Source organism: Somniosus microcephalus, unplaced genomic scaffold, assembly GCF_052327205.1.
Source record: "Somniosus microcephalus isolate GS21.2 unplaced genomic scaffold, FLI_Smic_1.0 unresolved_chr3, whole genome shotgun sequence".
Taxonomy (NCBI): domain Eukaryota; kingdom Metazoa; phylum Chordata; class Chondrichthyes; order Squaliformes; family Somniosidae; genus Somniosus; species Somniosus microcephalus.
Genome location: NW_028225181.1, coordinates 53131746 through 53147570, shown reverse-complemented (window position 1 = coordinate 53147570; position 15825 = coordinate 53131746). Strand labels below are relative to the sequence as shown.

The 15825-nt window shown below is 49.3% G+C and overlaps 1 protein-coding gene across 5 annotated transcripts in view; it reads left to right on the top strand.

The window, feature by feature from the left end:
* The window catches only part of LOC147091449 (T-cell surface glycoprotein CD4-like), a 150295-nt gene that overhangs the window by 17110 nt on the left and 117360 nt on the right, over positions 1 to 15825 (top strand). The gene's annotated exons all lie outside the window — the stretch shown is intronic.

Here is a 15825-nt window from a genome sequence, read left to right as displayed (position 1 = left end):
AGATTGACCAGAGTGGGACCAGGGATGAGGGTCTTCAGTTATGTGGAGAGACTGGAGAAGCTGGGGTTGTTCTCCTTAGAGCAGAGAAGGTTAAGGGGAAATTTAATTGAGGCGTTCAAAATTGCAAGTGGTTTTGATCGAGTAGAGAGGGAGAAACTCGTTCCCCTGGCAGGAGGGTGGGTAACCAGCCAACACAGATTTAAGATAATCACCAAAAGAACCAGAGGGAGAGATGAGGAGATATTTTTTTACGCAGCGAGTTGTGATCTGGAATGCGCTGCCTGAAAAGGCGATGGAAGCAGATTCAAGCGTAACTTTAGAAAGGGGAATTGGGTAAACACTTGGGGGTGAAAAGGCAGGAGGGGGAGTGGAATGAATCGGATAGCCCTTTCAAAGAGCCGGCACAGGCGGGATGGGCCGAATGGCCCCCTTTCACTTCCTTCTACGATGCTGTGATTCTAAGATGGCTGAAAACGGACCGAAACTTCCCCTTAGAAAAGGGTTGCAGTCACGGGATGGGTCTGGTGCTAAGGGTGTCGTGCTGTTGGAGCTTTCACTTCCTCCCATTGCGACAGCTCAAAGTTCCTGCTAGTTCTTGGGTCCCATCAGATGAAGGGGGTTGAAGGAGCAACTCATTGCCTCCAGCACTCTCGTGTGTTTTTTATTTCATCTGGTTTTTATTCTCTTTTTAATTCGGCCAGAAGGCTTTTGACTCTCACTGGGTAAAGGGGTGCCCCTGCTCCTCTCCCACTCTCCAAGCGCCTGCCGGCTGTTTGACCATGTGGGGCATCACAATTGAGTTTGATCCTTGTCTCACCCCACATCCCACTCTCTCTCCACCCAACCCTCACCCCATCCCTCTCTCTCTCCATCCATCCCTCTCCCCATCCCTCTCTCTCTCCATCCATCCCTCACCCCATCCCTCTCTCTCTCCATCCATCCCTCACCCCATCCATCTCTCTCTCCATCCATCCCTCACCCCATCCATCTCTCTCTTCATCCATCCCTCACCCCATCCCTCTCTCTCTCCACCCATCCCTCCCCCATCCCTCTATCTCTCCATCCATCCCTCACCCCATCCCTCTCTCTCTCCATCCATCCCTCTCCACATCCCACTCTCTCTCCATCCATCCCTCACCCCATCCCACTCTCTCTCCATCCATCCCTCACCCCATCCCTCTCTCTCTCCATCCAACCCTCACCCCATCCCTCTCTCTCTCCATCCAACCCTCACCCCATCCCTCTCTCTCTCCACCCATCCCTCACCCCATCCCTTTCTCTCTCCATCCATCCCTGTGCTCATCCCTCTCTCTCTCCATCCAACCCTCACCCCATCCCTCTCTCTCTCCATCCATCCCTCTCCACATCCCTCTCTCTCTCCATCCAACCCTCACCCCATCCCTCTCTCTCTCCATCCATCCCTCTCCCCATCCCTCTCTCTCTCCATCCATCCCTCTCCCCATCCCTCTCTCTCTCCATCCATCCCTCACCCCATCCCTCTCTCTCTCCATCCATCCCTCGCCCCATCCCTCTCTCTCTCCATCCAACCCTCACCCCATCCCTCTCTCTCGCCATCCAACCCTCACCCCAGCCCTCTCTCTCTCCACCCATCCCTCACCCCATCCCTCTCTCTCTCCACCCAACCCTCACCCCATCCCTCTCTCTCTCCATCCATCCCTCTCCCCATCCCTCTCTCTCTCTCCATCCATCCCTCACCCCATCCCTCTCTCTCTCCATCCAACCCTCACCCCATCCCTCTCTCTCTCTCCATCCAACCCTCACCCCATCCCTCTCTCTCCATCCATCCCTCTCCCCATCCCTCTCTCTCACTCCATCCATCCCTCACCCCATCCCTCTCTCTCTCCATCCAACCCTCTCCACATCCCTCTCTCTCTCCATCCATCCCTCTCCCCATCCCTCTCTCTCTCTCCATCCAACCCTCACCCCATCCCTCTCTCTCTCCATCCAACCCTCTCCACATCCCTCTCTCTCTCCATCCATCCCTCTCCCCATCCCTCTCTCTCTCCATCCATCCCTCTCCACATCCCTCTCTCTCTCCATCCATCCCTCACCCCATCCTTATATTTCCTTCTCGCTCCCTCCCCTCACCCCATACTCTCTCTCTCTCTCCTCCCCTCACTCCAGCCTTCTCTCTCTCTCTCGCCCTTCTCACACCCCAGTTTTCTCTTCAAATCAATCTGGCTTCCCTCGAACCCCTCCTTCGGTCGTTCAGTTTATTCAAGACAGAGATCGATAGATTTTTGGATATTAAGGGAACCAAGGGATATGGGGATAATGCAGGAAAGTGGAGTTCAGGTAGAAGATCAGCCAGGATCTCATTGAATGGCGGAGCAGACTCGAGGGGCCGAATGGCCGACTCCTGCTCCTATTTCTTGTGTTCTTATGCTCAGAACAGCAGCGTCAGCTGTGGCTCAGGTGGTAAAACACTAGTCTCTGAGTCAGAAGGTTGGGGTTTCAAAGTCCCACTCCAGAAACTTGAGCGCATAAAGCTAGGCTGACACTCCAGTGCAGTGCTGAGAGAGCGCTGCATTGTTGGAGGTGTCGTCTTTCGGATGAGACTTTAAACCGAGGCCCCGTCTGCTCTCTCAGGTGGACGTAAAAGATCCCCCGGCACTATTTCAAAGAAGAGCAGGGGGGAGTTATCCCCCGTGTCCTGCGGCCAATATTTATCCCTCAACCAACATAACAAAAACAGATTATCTGGTCATTATCACGATGCTGTTTGTAGGGGCTTGCTGTGCGCATATTGGCTGCCGCGTTTCCCACATTACAACAGTGACTCTACTTCATTACATAGAAACATAGAAGATAGGAGCAGGAGTCGGCCCTTCGGCCCCTCGAGCCTGTTTCGCCATTTAATGAGATCATGGCTGATCATCCAAATTCAGTACCCTGTCCCTGCTTTCTCCCCATATCCCTTGATCCCTTTAGCCTTAAGAAATATATCTAACTCCTTCTTGAATATATTTAAAATAAGTTGGCCTCAACTGCCTTCTGTGGTAGAGAATTCCACAGGTTCACCATTCTCTGGGTGAAGAAATTCCTCCTCATCTCTGTCCTAAATGGTTTACCCCTTATCCTTAGAATGTGACCCCTGGTTCTGCATTCCCTGCCATCGGGAACATCCTTCCTGTGTCTAGTCCTGTTAGAATTTTATAAGTTTCAATGAGATCCCCTCTCATTCTTCTAAACTCCAGTGAGAATAAGCCCAATCGACCCAATCTCTCCTCATACGTCATTCCTGCCACCCCAGGCATTAGTCTGGTGAATCTTCGCTGCACTCCCTCCATGGCAAGAACATCATTCCTCAGATAAGGCGACCAAAACTGCACACAATACTCAAGGTGTGGTCTCACCAAGGCCCTGTACAACTGCAGCAAGACATCCTTGTTCCTGTACTTGAATCCTCTCGCTATGAAGGCCAACATACCATTTGCCGTCTTAACCGCCTGCTGCACCTGCATGCTTACCTTCAGCGACTGGTGCACAAGAACACCCAGGTCTCGTCGCACTTCCCCTTGTCCCAATCTATTGTGGTTCAGATAATAATCTGCATTCCTGTTTTTGCCACCAAAGTGGATAACCTCGCATTTATCCACATTATACTGCATCTGCCATGCATCTGCCCAATCACCCAACCTGTCCAAATCATACTGGAGTTTCTCTGCATCCTCCTCACAGCACACACGCCCACCCAGCTTTGTGTCGTCTGCAAACTTGGAGATATTACATCTAGTTCCCTCATCTAGATCACGTTGCTCTTTGCGGGAGCTTGCTGTGCGCAAATTGGCTGCCGCGTTTCCCACATTACAACAGTGAATCCACTTCATTGGCTGTAAAGCGCTTTGGGACGTCCGGTGGTCATGGAAGGCGCTATAGAAATGCGAGTCTCGCTTTCTTTATCAAAACAATTAATTTTATTAAATTAACTCTCCGAAGTTATCCATAAATCAATGTGAAGATGAACGGGGTAGGTTTCATTTCGGATGTTCGAAATCGTTAAAATAAAACATCGTTAAATTGTTTTTCCGCTTGCCGTTTTCTCGAACTTGAAAAAAAACCTTTGTCGTTTAATTTTGTGAGAAAGATGTTGACGAAATGGGTGATTCTCAAACTGATGAGTCCACGAGAAATGTCTCTGTAAACCACAAGCAAGTGGGTGGAAAGATTGAAGACACATTGCAGTGTCTTGCAACCCCTCCAGTTAAACGTCAGAGCGGGTTAAAACTGCGCCAAGTAAAAACAATTAAAGGTTAAAACCTATCAAGACAGTTTGAACGGGCTGGGACTCTTTTCTCTAGAAAAGAGAAGGCTGAGGGGTGACCTGATGGAGGCCTTTAAAATTCTGAAAGGGTTTGATAGGGTAGACGTAGAGATGTTTCCACTTGTGGGCGAGACCAGAACGAGGAGCTGTGTTCAGTTCTGGTCTCCGTATACATATAAACATAGAAGATAGGAGCAGGAGTAGGCCATTCGGCCCCTCGAGCCTGCTCCGCCATTTAATGCGATCACGGCTGATCATCCAAATTCAGTACCCTGTCCCTGCTTTCTCCCCATATCCCTTGATCCCTTTAGCCTTAAGAAATATATCCAACTCCTTCTTGAATACATTTAGTGACTTGGCCTCTACTGCCTTGTGTGATAGAGAATTCCACAGGTTCACCACTCTCTGGGTGAAGAAATTCCTCCTCATTTCTGTCCTAAGTGGCTTACCACTTATCCTTAGACTGTGACCCCTGGTTCTGGACTCCCCCGCCATCGGGAACATCCTTCCTGCATCTAGTCTGTCTAGTCCTGTTAGAATTTTATAAGTTTCAATGAGATCCCCTCTCATTCTTCTAAACTCCAGCGAGTATAAGCCCAATTGACCCAATCTCTCCTCATACGTCAATCCTGCCATCCCAGGTGTCAGTCTGGTGAATCTTCGCTGCACTCCCTCCATGGCAAGAACATCCTACCTTGGTTAGACCACACTTGGAGCACTGTGCACAGTTCTGGTCTCCGTATACCTTAGTTAGATCATAATTGGAGCACTGTGCACAGTTCTGGTCTCCATATACCTTGGTTAGATCAAAATTGGAGCACTTTGCACAGTTCTGGTCTCCACATACCTAGGTTAGATCATAATTGGAGCACTGTGCACAGTTCTGGTCTCCATACACCTTGGTTAGACCACATTTGGAGCACTATGCACAGTTCAGGTCTCCATATACCTTGGTTAGACCACACTTGGAGCACTGTGCACAGTTCTGGTCTCCATATACCTTGGTTAGACCACACCTGGAGCAATTTGCACAGTTCTGGTCTCCATACGCCTTGGTTAGACCACACTTGGAGCACTATGCACAGTTCAGGTCTCCATATACCTTGGTTAGACCACACTTGGAACACTGTGCACAGTTCAGGTCTCCATATACATTGTTAGACCACACTTGGAGCACTATGCACAGTTCCGGTCTCCATATACCTAGGTTAGATCATAATTGGAGCACTGTGCACAGTTCAGGTCTCCATATACCTTGGTTAGACCACACCTGGAGCACTTTGCACAGTTCTGGTCTCCATTTTACAAAAGGATATAGAGGAGATGGAGAGGGTGCGAAAAAAAGATTTACAAGGATGATACCAGAACTGAGAGAGTAAAAATATCAGGAAAGGCTGAATGGGCTGGGGCTCTTTTCACTAGAAAAGAGAAGGCTGGGGGGTGACATGATCCAGACCTTTAGGATTATGAAAGGGGTTTTATAGGATATACATAGAGAAGATGTTTCCACTTGTAGGGGTGATCAGAACTAGGGGCCATCAATATAAGAAAATCACTAATAAATCCAATCGGGAATTCAGGAGAAACGTCTTTACCCAGAGAGTGGTTAGAATGTGGAACTCGCTACCACAGGGAGTGGTTGAGGCGAATATCATAGATACATTTAAGGACACGAGGGAGAAAGGAACAGAAGGATAGGCTGATGGGGTTAGATGATGAGGGATGGGAGGAGGCTCGAATGGAGCATAAACACCGGCACGGAGCCGTGCAGCCTGTGTTTAGGCTGTAAAGACTTTGTAAAACGAAATATTCTAAGTATGTCGTGCAGCGGGTCATTAGTCCAAGGGAGGTCCCTTCCTTCCTTCTGAATTTCCATCAGCGATTTGTCAACTGCGTCAAAAAAATACATAATTTGCTGTCGAATTCTGGCTCAGCACTGAAATGCGTTCAACGGTGTGAAGTTGCTGTATTCGTGCCTTAGATATGAACTAAACTCGCCGCAGAAAGTGAAGTCTTGCCCATTACACGAACGACGTGGTCTGTGTTAATTACTGGCAAGCAACCTCTCTGGCACGGAAATGCACAGGAAGACAGATTATTATCTGAACGGCAATAGATTGGGAGAAGGGGAAGTGCAATGAGACCTGGGTGTCCTTGTGCACCAGCCGCTGAAGGTAAGCATGTAGGTGCAGCAGGCGGTTAAGAAGGCAAATGGTATGTCGGCCTTTATAGTGAGAGGATTTGAGTACAGGAACAAGGATGTCTTGCTGCAGTTGTACAGGGCCTTGGTGAGACCACACCTGGAGTATTGTGTGCAGTTTTGGTCGCCTTATCTGAGGAAGGATGTTCTTGCCATGGAGAGAGTGCAGCGATAATTCACCAGACTGATACCTGGGTTGGCAGGAATGACGTATGAGGAGAGTTTGGGTCGATTGGGCTTGTATTCGCTAGAGTTTAGAAGAATGAGAGGGGATCTCATTGAAACTTAAAAAATCCTAACAGGACTAGACAGACTAGATGCAGGAAGGATGTTCCCGATGGCGGGGGAGTCCAGAACCAGGGGGTCACAGTCTAAGGATACGGTGTAAGCCATTTAGGACAGAGATGAGGAGGAATTTCTTCACCCAGAGAGTGGTGAACATGTGGAATTCTCTACCACAGAAGGCAGTGGAGGCCAATTTATTAAATATATTCAAGAAGGAGTTAGATATATTTCTTAAGGCGAAAGGGATCAAGGGATATGGGGAGAAAGCAGGGACAGGGTACTGAATTTGGATGATCAGCCACGATCTCATTAAATGGCGGAGCAGGCTCGAGGGGCCGAATGGCCTACTCCTGCTCCTATCTTCTCTGTTTCTATGCACTATTTTACAAGTATTGAGTCTCATTCCTTCTAGTGTTATAGAATCATAGACTATTGCACCGAAGGAGGCCATTCGGCCCATCGAGTCTGCGCCGGCTATTTCGAAGAGCAATCCAGTTAATCCCACTCCCCCGCTCTTTCCCCGTATCCCTTGCAATTTTTTCTCCTACGAGTATTTATCCAATTCCCTTTTGAAGGCTCCTATTGAATCTGTTTCCACCGCCCTATCAGGCAGTGGATTCCAAATCCTAAACACTCGTTGTGTAAAAAAGTTTTTCCTCGTGTCGACTCTGGTTTTTTTGCCAATCACCTTAAACCTGTGCCCTCTAGTGATTGGCCATTGGAAACAGTTTCTCTTTATTTACTCGACGTAAACCCTTCATGATTTTGAACAGCTCTATCGAATCTCCTCTCAACCTTCTCTGCTCTAAGGAGAACTACCCCAGCTTCTCCAGTCTCGCCACGTAACTGAAGTCCCTCATCCCTGGTACCATTCTGGTCAATCTTTTCTGCACCCTCTCCAAAGACTATCGCGAACATCCTAAAGGGGAGTGCCCAGATTGTTAAAAAGAATGTAGTGCTTCTTTTTCCTCTCTTAATCCACTTGTTCTCTCCCTCTATTTATTTATCTTTCTATTCCAACACTCTCCCGGCCGGCCTCCCATCTTCCACCCTACATAAAGTAGAGTTCATCCAAAACTCTCTGTTCTAACTCGCACCAAGTCCCGTTCACCCATCACCCCTGTGCTCACTGACCTACATTGGGTACCGGTCCCCAACGCCTCAAACTTCAAATTCTCATCATTGATTTCAAATCCCCTCCATGGCCTTGACACTCCCTATCACTGTAACCTCCTCCAGCCACTACAACCCTCCCTATCTCTGTAACCTCCTCCAGCCCATACAACCCTCCCTATCTCTGTAACCTCCTCCAGCCCGTAAAACCCTCCCTATCTCTGTAACCTCCTCCAGCCCGTACAACCCTCCCTATCTCTGTAACCTCCTCCAGCCCCTACAACCCTCCCTATCTCTGTAACCTCCTCCAGCCCCTACAACCCTCCCTATCTCTGTAACCTCCTCCAGACCCTACAAACCTCACTATCGCTGTAACCTCCTCCAGTTACTAAAACCCTCCCCATCTATGTAACCTCCTCCAGCCCCTACAACCCTCCCTATCTCTGTAACCTCCTGCAGCCCCTACAACACTCCCTATCTCTGTAACCTCCTCCAGCCCCTACAACCCTCCCTACCTCTGTAACCTCCTCCAGCCCCTACAGCCCTCTCTATCTCTGTAACCTCTTCCAGCACCTACAACCTTCCCTATGTCTGTAAGCTCCTCCAGCCCTTACAAACCTCCCTATCTCTGTAACCTCCTCCAGCCCCTACAACCCTCCCTATCCCTGTAACCTCCTCCAGCCCCTACAACCATCCCTATCTCTCTAACCTCCTCCAGCCCCTACAACCCTCCCTGTCCCTGTAACCTCCTCCAGCCCCTACAACCCTCCCCAACTCTGTAACCTCATCCAGCCCCTACAACCCTCCCTATCTCTGTAACCTCCTCCAGTCCCTACAATGCTCCCTATCTCTATAACCTCATCCAGCCCCTACAACCCTCCCTATCTCTGTAACCTCCTCCAGCCCCTACAACCCTGTGAGATCTCTGCATTACAATTCTGGCCTCTTATGCGCCCCCCCCACCCCACTCCCCCGATTTTAATCGCTCCACCATTGGCGGATGTGCCTTCAGCTGCCTTGGCCCTGTGCTCTGCAATTCCCTCCCAAAACTGTCCCCTTCTCTCTCCTCCTTTAAGACGCTCCTCAAAACGCACCTCTTTGACTAAGCTTTGGGTCACCTGTTCCAATATCTCCTTATGCGGCTCGGTGTAAAATTTTGTTTGATAATCGTTCCTGTGAAACGTCTTGGAATGTGTTAGTACGTTAAAGGCACTATATAAATGCAAGGTGTTGTTGTTCTTTCTGTACCAGAATTGACGGTGAATTCACCCACTCGAATTCACACCTCCTTCTCGGAAATTCTGTAGAATCTCTAAATAAGCCGATGACACCAGACTCGGGGGTGTGGCAAACAGTGAGGATGATATCAATCGACTGCAGCAGGACATAGAAAGGCCAGCAGAATGGGCAGACAAGTGGCAGATAGAATTTAATACAGAGAAGTGTGAGGTGATGCATTTTGGCAGAAGGAACGGAGAGGCAGTATACACTTAATGGCACAATTTTAAAGAGTGTGCAGGGACAGAGGGACCTGGGCGTTAATGTGCATAGGTCCCTGAAGGTGGCAGGACATACTGAGAGAGTGGTTAGCAAAGCATATGGGATCTTGGGCTTCATAAATAGAAGAAGTCGCACAACACCAGGTTATAGTCCAACAGCTTTATTTGAAGTTACAAGCTTTCGGAGCGCTGCTCCTTCGTCAGGTGAAATGCCCAGCTCAAAGTGGAGAGGATCTCCAAGAAGTTTTTATTTGTCCACCCCTGTCCAACTCCGGCATCTCCACACCATTCATAAATAGAGGTATTGAGTACAAAAGTAGAGAAGTTATGCTGAACCTTTATAAAGCGCTGGTTAGGCCCCAACTGGAGTATTGCGTCCAGTTCTGGTCACCACGCTTTAGGAAGGATGTGAAGGCCCTTGAGAGGGTGCAGAGGAGATTTACCAGAATGGTTCCGGGGATGGGGGATCTTAGTTACAAGGGCAGGTTGGAGAAGCTGGATTTGTTTTCATTAGAGCAAAGGAGGTTGAGGTGTGATTTGATCGAGGTGTACAAGATTATGACGGGTTTGGATAGGCTAGACGGGGAAAGGCTGTTCCCACTAGTTGATGGTACAAGGACTAGGAGACACAGATTTAAGGTTTTGGGCAAGAGACACAGGGGGGATGCGAGGAAAAACTTTTTTACGCAGCGAGTGGTGAGGACCTGGAACTCGCTGCCGACGGAAGTGATGGAAGCGGAGAATTTTGAGAGGTGACTGGATAGTCACTTGAGGGAAATTAAATTGCAGGACTACGGGGATAAAGCACAGCACTGTCAGAGGGTCTGTACTGAGGGAGCGCTGCACAGTCGGAGGGGGAGTACAGAGAGAGCGCCGCACTGTCGGATGGGGCAGTACTGAGGGAGCGCTGCACTGTCGGAGGGGCAGTACAGAGAGAGCGCCGCACTGTCGGATGGGGCAGTACTGAGGGAGCGCTGCACTGTCGGAGGGGGCAGTACTGAGGGAGAGCTGCACTTTCGGAGGGACAGTACTGAGGGAGTGCTGCACTGTTGGAGAGGCAGTGCTGAGGGAGTGCCGCACTATCCAAGGGGCAGCACGAAGGGAGTGCTGCCCTGTTGGAGGAGCAGTACTAAGTGAGCGCTTCACTGTCGGAGGGGCAGTACTGAGGGAGCGCCGCACTATCCGAGGAGCAGTACTGAGGAAGCGCCGCACTGTCGGAGGGGCAGTACCGAGGGAGCGCTGCACTGTCGGAGGGGCAGTACTGAGGGAGCGCCGCACTATCCGAGGGGCAGTACTGAGGGAGTGCTGCCCTGTTGGAGGAGCAGTACTGAGTGAGCGCTGCACTGTTGGAGGGGCAGTACTGAGGGAGCGCCGCACTATCCGAGGAGCAGTACTGAGGAAGCGCCGTACTGTCGGAGGGGCAGTACTGAGGGAGCGCCATACTATCCGAGGGGCAGTACTGAGGGAGCGCTGCACTGTCAGAGGGACAGTACTGAGGGAGCGCTGCACTGTCGGAGGGGCAGTACTGAGGGAGCACTGCACTGTCGGAGGGGAAGTACTGAGGGAGCGCTGCACTGTCGGAGGGGCAGTACTGAGGGAGTGCTGCACTGTCGGATGGACAGTACTGAGGGAGCACTGCACTGTCGGAGGGGCAGTACTGAGGGAGTGCTGCACTGTCGGAGGGACAGTACTGAGGGAGCACTGCACTGTCGGAGGGGCAGTACTGAGGGAGTGCCATACTGTTGAAGTTCCCGTCTTTCAGATGAGACATTAAATCAAGGTCGCGTCAATCATCTCGGGTGGACGTAAAATATACCAGAGACACTATTTCGAAGAAGGGCAGTGGATTTCCATCAGGTATCCTGGGGCCAATATTTATCCCTAATCCAACATCACAGTACGGCATTCCTTCGTACTGGAAGTCGGAATGTCGGCCTGGATTATGAAGATCAATCCTGGAGCAGTGGGGCTCGAACTCAAGACCTTCTAACTCAGAGGGGGGAGAGAGAGAGTGCATCTCAATGAGCCAAGGCTGAGTGATACAGATTGAGCGGAGATGATCCAGGTTTGTAGATACTGAGAGGGACAGATTGAGGGGAGATGATCCAGGTTTGTAGATACTGAGAGGGACAGATTGAGGGAAGATAATCCAGGTTTGCAGATACTGAGAGGGACAGATTGAGTGGAGATGATCCAGGTTTGTAGATACTGAGAGGGACAGATTGAGGGGGAGATGATCCAGGTTTGTAAATACTGAGAGGGTCAGAATGACGGGAGATGATCCAGGTTTGTCGATATTGAGAGGGACAGATTGAGGGGGAGATGATCCAGGTTTGTAAATACTGAGAGGGACAGATTGAGGGGAGATGATCCAGGTTTGTAGATACTGAGAGGGACAGACTGAGGGGAGATGATCCAGGTTTGTAGATACTGAGAGGGACAGATTGAGGGGAGATGATCCAGGTTTGTAAATACTGAGAGGGACAGATTGAGGGGAGGTGATCCAGGTTTGTAAATACTGAGAGGGACAGATTGAGGGGAGATTATCCAGGTTTGTAAATACTGAGAGGAACAGATTGAGGGGAGATGATCCAGGTTTGTAGATAATGAGAGGGACAGACTGAGGGGGAGATGATCCAGGATTGTAAAGACTGAGAGGGACAGATTGAGGGGAGATGATCCAGGTTTGTAAATACTGAGAGGGACAGATTGAGGGGAGATGATCCAGGATTGTAGATACTGAGAGGGACAGATTGAGGGGAGATGATCCAGGTTTGTAAATACTGAGAGGAACAGATTGAGGGGAGATGATTCAGGTTTGTAGATAATGAGAGGGACAGATTGCGGGGGAGATGATCCAGGTTTGTAGATACTGAGAGGGACAGATTGAGGTGGAGATGATCCAGGTTTGTAGATACTGAGAGGGACAGATTGAGGGGAGATGATCCAGGTTTGTAGATACAGAGAGGGACAGATTGAGGGGAGATGATCCAGGTTTGTAGATACTGAGAGGGAGAGATTGAGGGGAGATGATCCAGGTTTGTAGATACTGAGAGGGAGAGATTGAGGGGAGATGATCCAGGTTTGTAAATACTGAGAGGGACAGATTGAGGGGAGATGATCCAGGTTTGTAGATACTGAGAGGGACAGATTGAGGGGAGATGATCCAGGTTTGTAGATACTGAGAGGGACAGATTGAGGGGGAGATGATCCAGGTTTGTAAATACTGAGAGGGACAGATTGAGGGGGAGATGATCCAGGTTTGTAGATACTGAGAGGGACAGATTGAGGGGGGATGATCCAAGTTTGTAAATACTGAGAGGGACAGATTGAGGGGAGATGATCCAGGTTTGTAAATACTGAGAGGGACAAATTGAGGGGAGATGATCATGGTTTGTAGATACTGAGAGGGACAGATTGAGGGGAGATGATCCAGGTTTGTAGATACTGAGAGGGACAGATTGAGGGGGAGATGATCCAGGTTTGTAGATACTGAGAGGGACAGATTGAGGGGAGATGATCCAGGTTTGTAAATACTGAGAGGGACAGATTGAGGGGGAGATGATCCAGGTTTGTAGATACTGAGAGGGACAGATTGAGGGGCGATGATCCAGGTTTGTAAATTCTGAGAGGGACAGATTGAGGGGAGATGATCCAGGTTTGTAGATACTGAGAGGGACAGATTGAGCGGGAGATGATCCAGGATTGTAGATACTGAGAGGGACAGATTGAGGGGAGATGATCCAGGTTTGTAGATACTGAGAGGGACAGATTGAGGGGAGATGATCCAGGTTTGTAGATACTGAGAGGGACAGATTGAGCGGAGATGATCCAGGTTTGTAGATACTGAGAGGGACAGATTGAGGGGGAGATGATCCAGGTTTGTAGATACTGAGACGGACAGATTGCGGGGGAGATGATCCAGGTTTGTAGATACTGAGAGGGACAGATTGAGGGGCGATGATCCAGGTTTGTAAATACTGAGAGGGACAGATTGAGGGGAGATGATCCAGGTTTGTAAACCCTGAGAGGGACAGATTGAGGGGAGATGATCCAGGTTTGTAGATACTGAGAGGGACAGATTGAGGGGGAGATGATCCAGGTTTGTAAATACTGAGAGGAACAGATTGAGGGGAGATGATCCAGGTTTGTAGATAATGAAAGGGACAGATTGTGGGGGAGATGATCCAGGTTTGTAGATACTGAGAGTGACAGATTGAGGGGAGATGATCCAGGTTTGTAGATACTGAGAGGGACAGATTGAGGGGGAGATGATCCAGGTTTGTAGATACTGAGAGGGACAGATTGAGGGGAGATGATCCATATTTGTAGATACTGAGAGGGACAGATTGAGGGGGAGATGATCCAGGTTTGTAGATACTGAGAGGGACAGATTGAGGGGAGATGATCCAGGTTTGTAGATACTGACAGGGACAGATTGAGGTGAGATGATCCAGGTTTGTAGATACTGAGAGGGACAGATTGAGGGGAGATGATCCAGGTTTGTAGATACTGAGAGGGACAGATTGAGGGGAGATGATCCAGGTTTGTAAACCCTGAGAGGGACAGATGGAGGGGAGATGATCCAGGTTTGTAGATACTGACAGGGACAGATTGAGGTGAGATGATCCAGGTTTGTAGATACTGAGAGGGACAGATTGAGGGGAGATGATCCAGGTTTGTAGATACTGACAGGGACAGATTGAGGTGAGATGATCCAGGTTTGTAGATACTGAGAGGGACAGATTGAGGGGAGATGATCCAGGTTTGTAGATACTGAGCGAGACAGATTGAGGGGAGATGATCCCGGTTTGTAGATACTGAGAGGGACAGATTGAGGGGCAATGATCCAGGTTTGTAAATACTGAGAGGGACAGATTGAGGGGAGATGATCCAGGTTTGTAGATACTGAGAGGGACAGATTGAGGGGAGATGATCCAGGTTTGTAAATACTAAGAGGGTCAGATTGAGGGGAGATGATCCAGGTTTGTAGATACTGAGAGGGACAGATTGAGGGGAGATGATCCAGGTTTGTAAATACTGAGAGGGACAGATTGAGGGGAGATAGTCCAGGGTTGTAGATACTGAGAGGGACAGATTGAGGGGGAGATGATCCAGGTTTGTAGATACTGAGAGGGACAGATTGAGGGGAGATGATCCAGGTTTGTAGATACTGAGAGGGACAGATTGAGGGGAGATGATCCAGGTTTGTAAATACTGAGAGGGACAGATTGAGGAGAGATGATCCAGGTTTGTAGATACTGAGAGGGACAGATTGAGGGGAGATGATCCAGGTTTGTAGATACTGAGAGGGACAGATTGAGGGGGAGATGATCCAGGTTTGTAGATACTGAGAGGGACAGATTGAGGGGGAGAGGATCCAGGTTTGTAGATACTGAGAGGGACAGATTGAGGGGAGATGATCCAGGTTTGTAGATACTGAGAGGGACAGATTGAGGGGAGATGATCCAGGTTTGTAGATACTGAGAGGGACAGATTGAGGGGAGATGATCCAGCTTTGTAAATACTGAGAGGGACAGATTGAGGGGAGATGATCCAGGTTTGTAGATACTGAGAGGGACAGATTGAGGGGAGATGATCCAGGTTTGTAGATACTGAGAGGGACAGATTGAGGGGAGATGATCCAGGTTTGTAAATACTGAGAGGGACAGATTGAGGGGAGATGATCCAGGTTTGTAAATACTGAGAGGGACAGATTGAGGGGAGATGATCCAGGTTTGTAAATACTGAGAGGGACAGATTGAGGGGGAGATGATCCAGGTTTGTAGATGCTGAGAGGGACAGATTGAGGGGAGATGATCCAGGTTTGTAAATACTGAGAGGGACAGATTGAGGGGGAGATGATCCAGGTTTGTAGATACTGAGAGGGACAGATTGAGGGGAGATGATCCAAGTTTGGAAATACTGAGAGGGACAGATTGAGGGGAGATGATCCAGGTTTGTAGATACTGAGAGGGACAGATTGAGGGGAGATGATCCAGGTTTGTAGATACTGAGAGGGACAGATTGAGGGGAGATGATCCAGGTTTGTAGATACTGAGAGGGACAGGTTGAGGGGGAGATGATCCAGGTTTGTAGATACTGAGAGGGACAGATTGAGGGGGAGATGATCCAGGTTTGTAGATACTGAGAGGGACAGATTGAGGGGCGATGATCCAGGTTTGTAAATACTGAGAGGGACAGATTGAGGGGAGATGGTCCAGGTTTGTAAATCCTGAGACGGACAGATTGAGGGGAGATGATCCAGGTTTGTAGATACTGAGAGGGACAGATTGAGGGGGAGATGATCCAAGTTTGTAAATACTGAGAGGAACAGATTGAGGGGAGATGATCCAAGTTTGTAGATAATGAGAGGGACAGATTGCGGGGGAGATGATCCAGGTTTGTAGATACTGAGAGGGACAGATTGAGGGGAGATGATC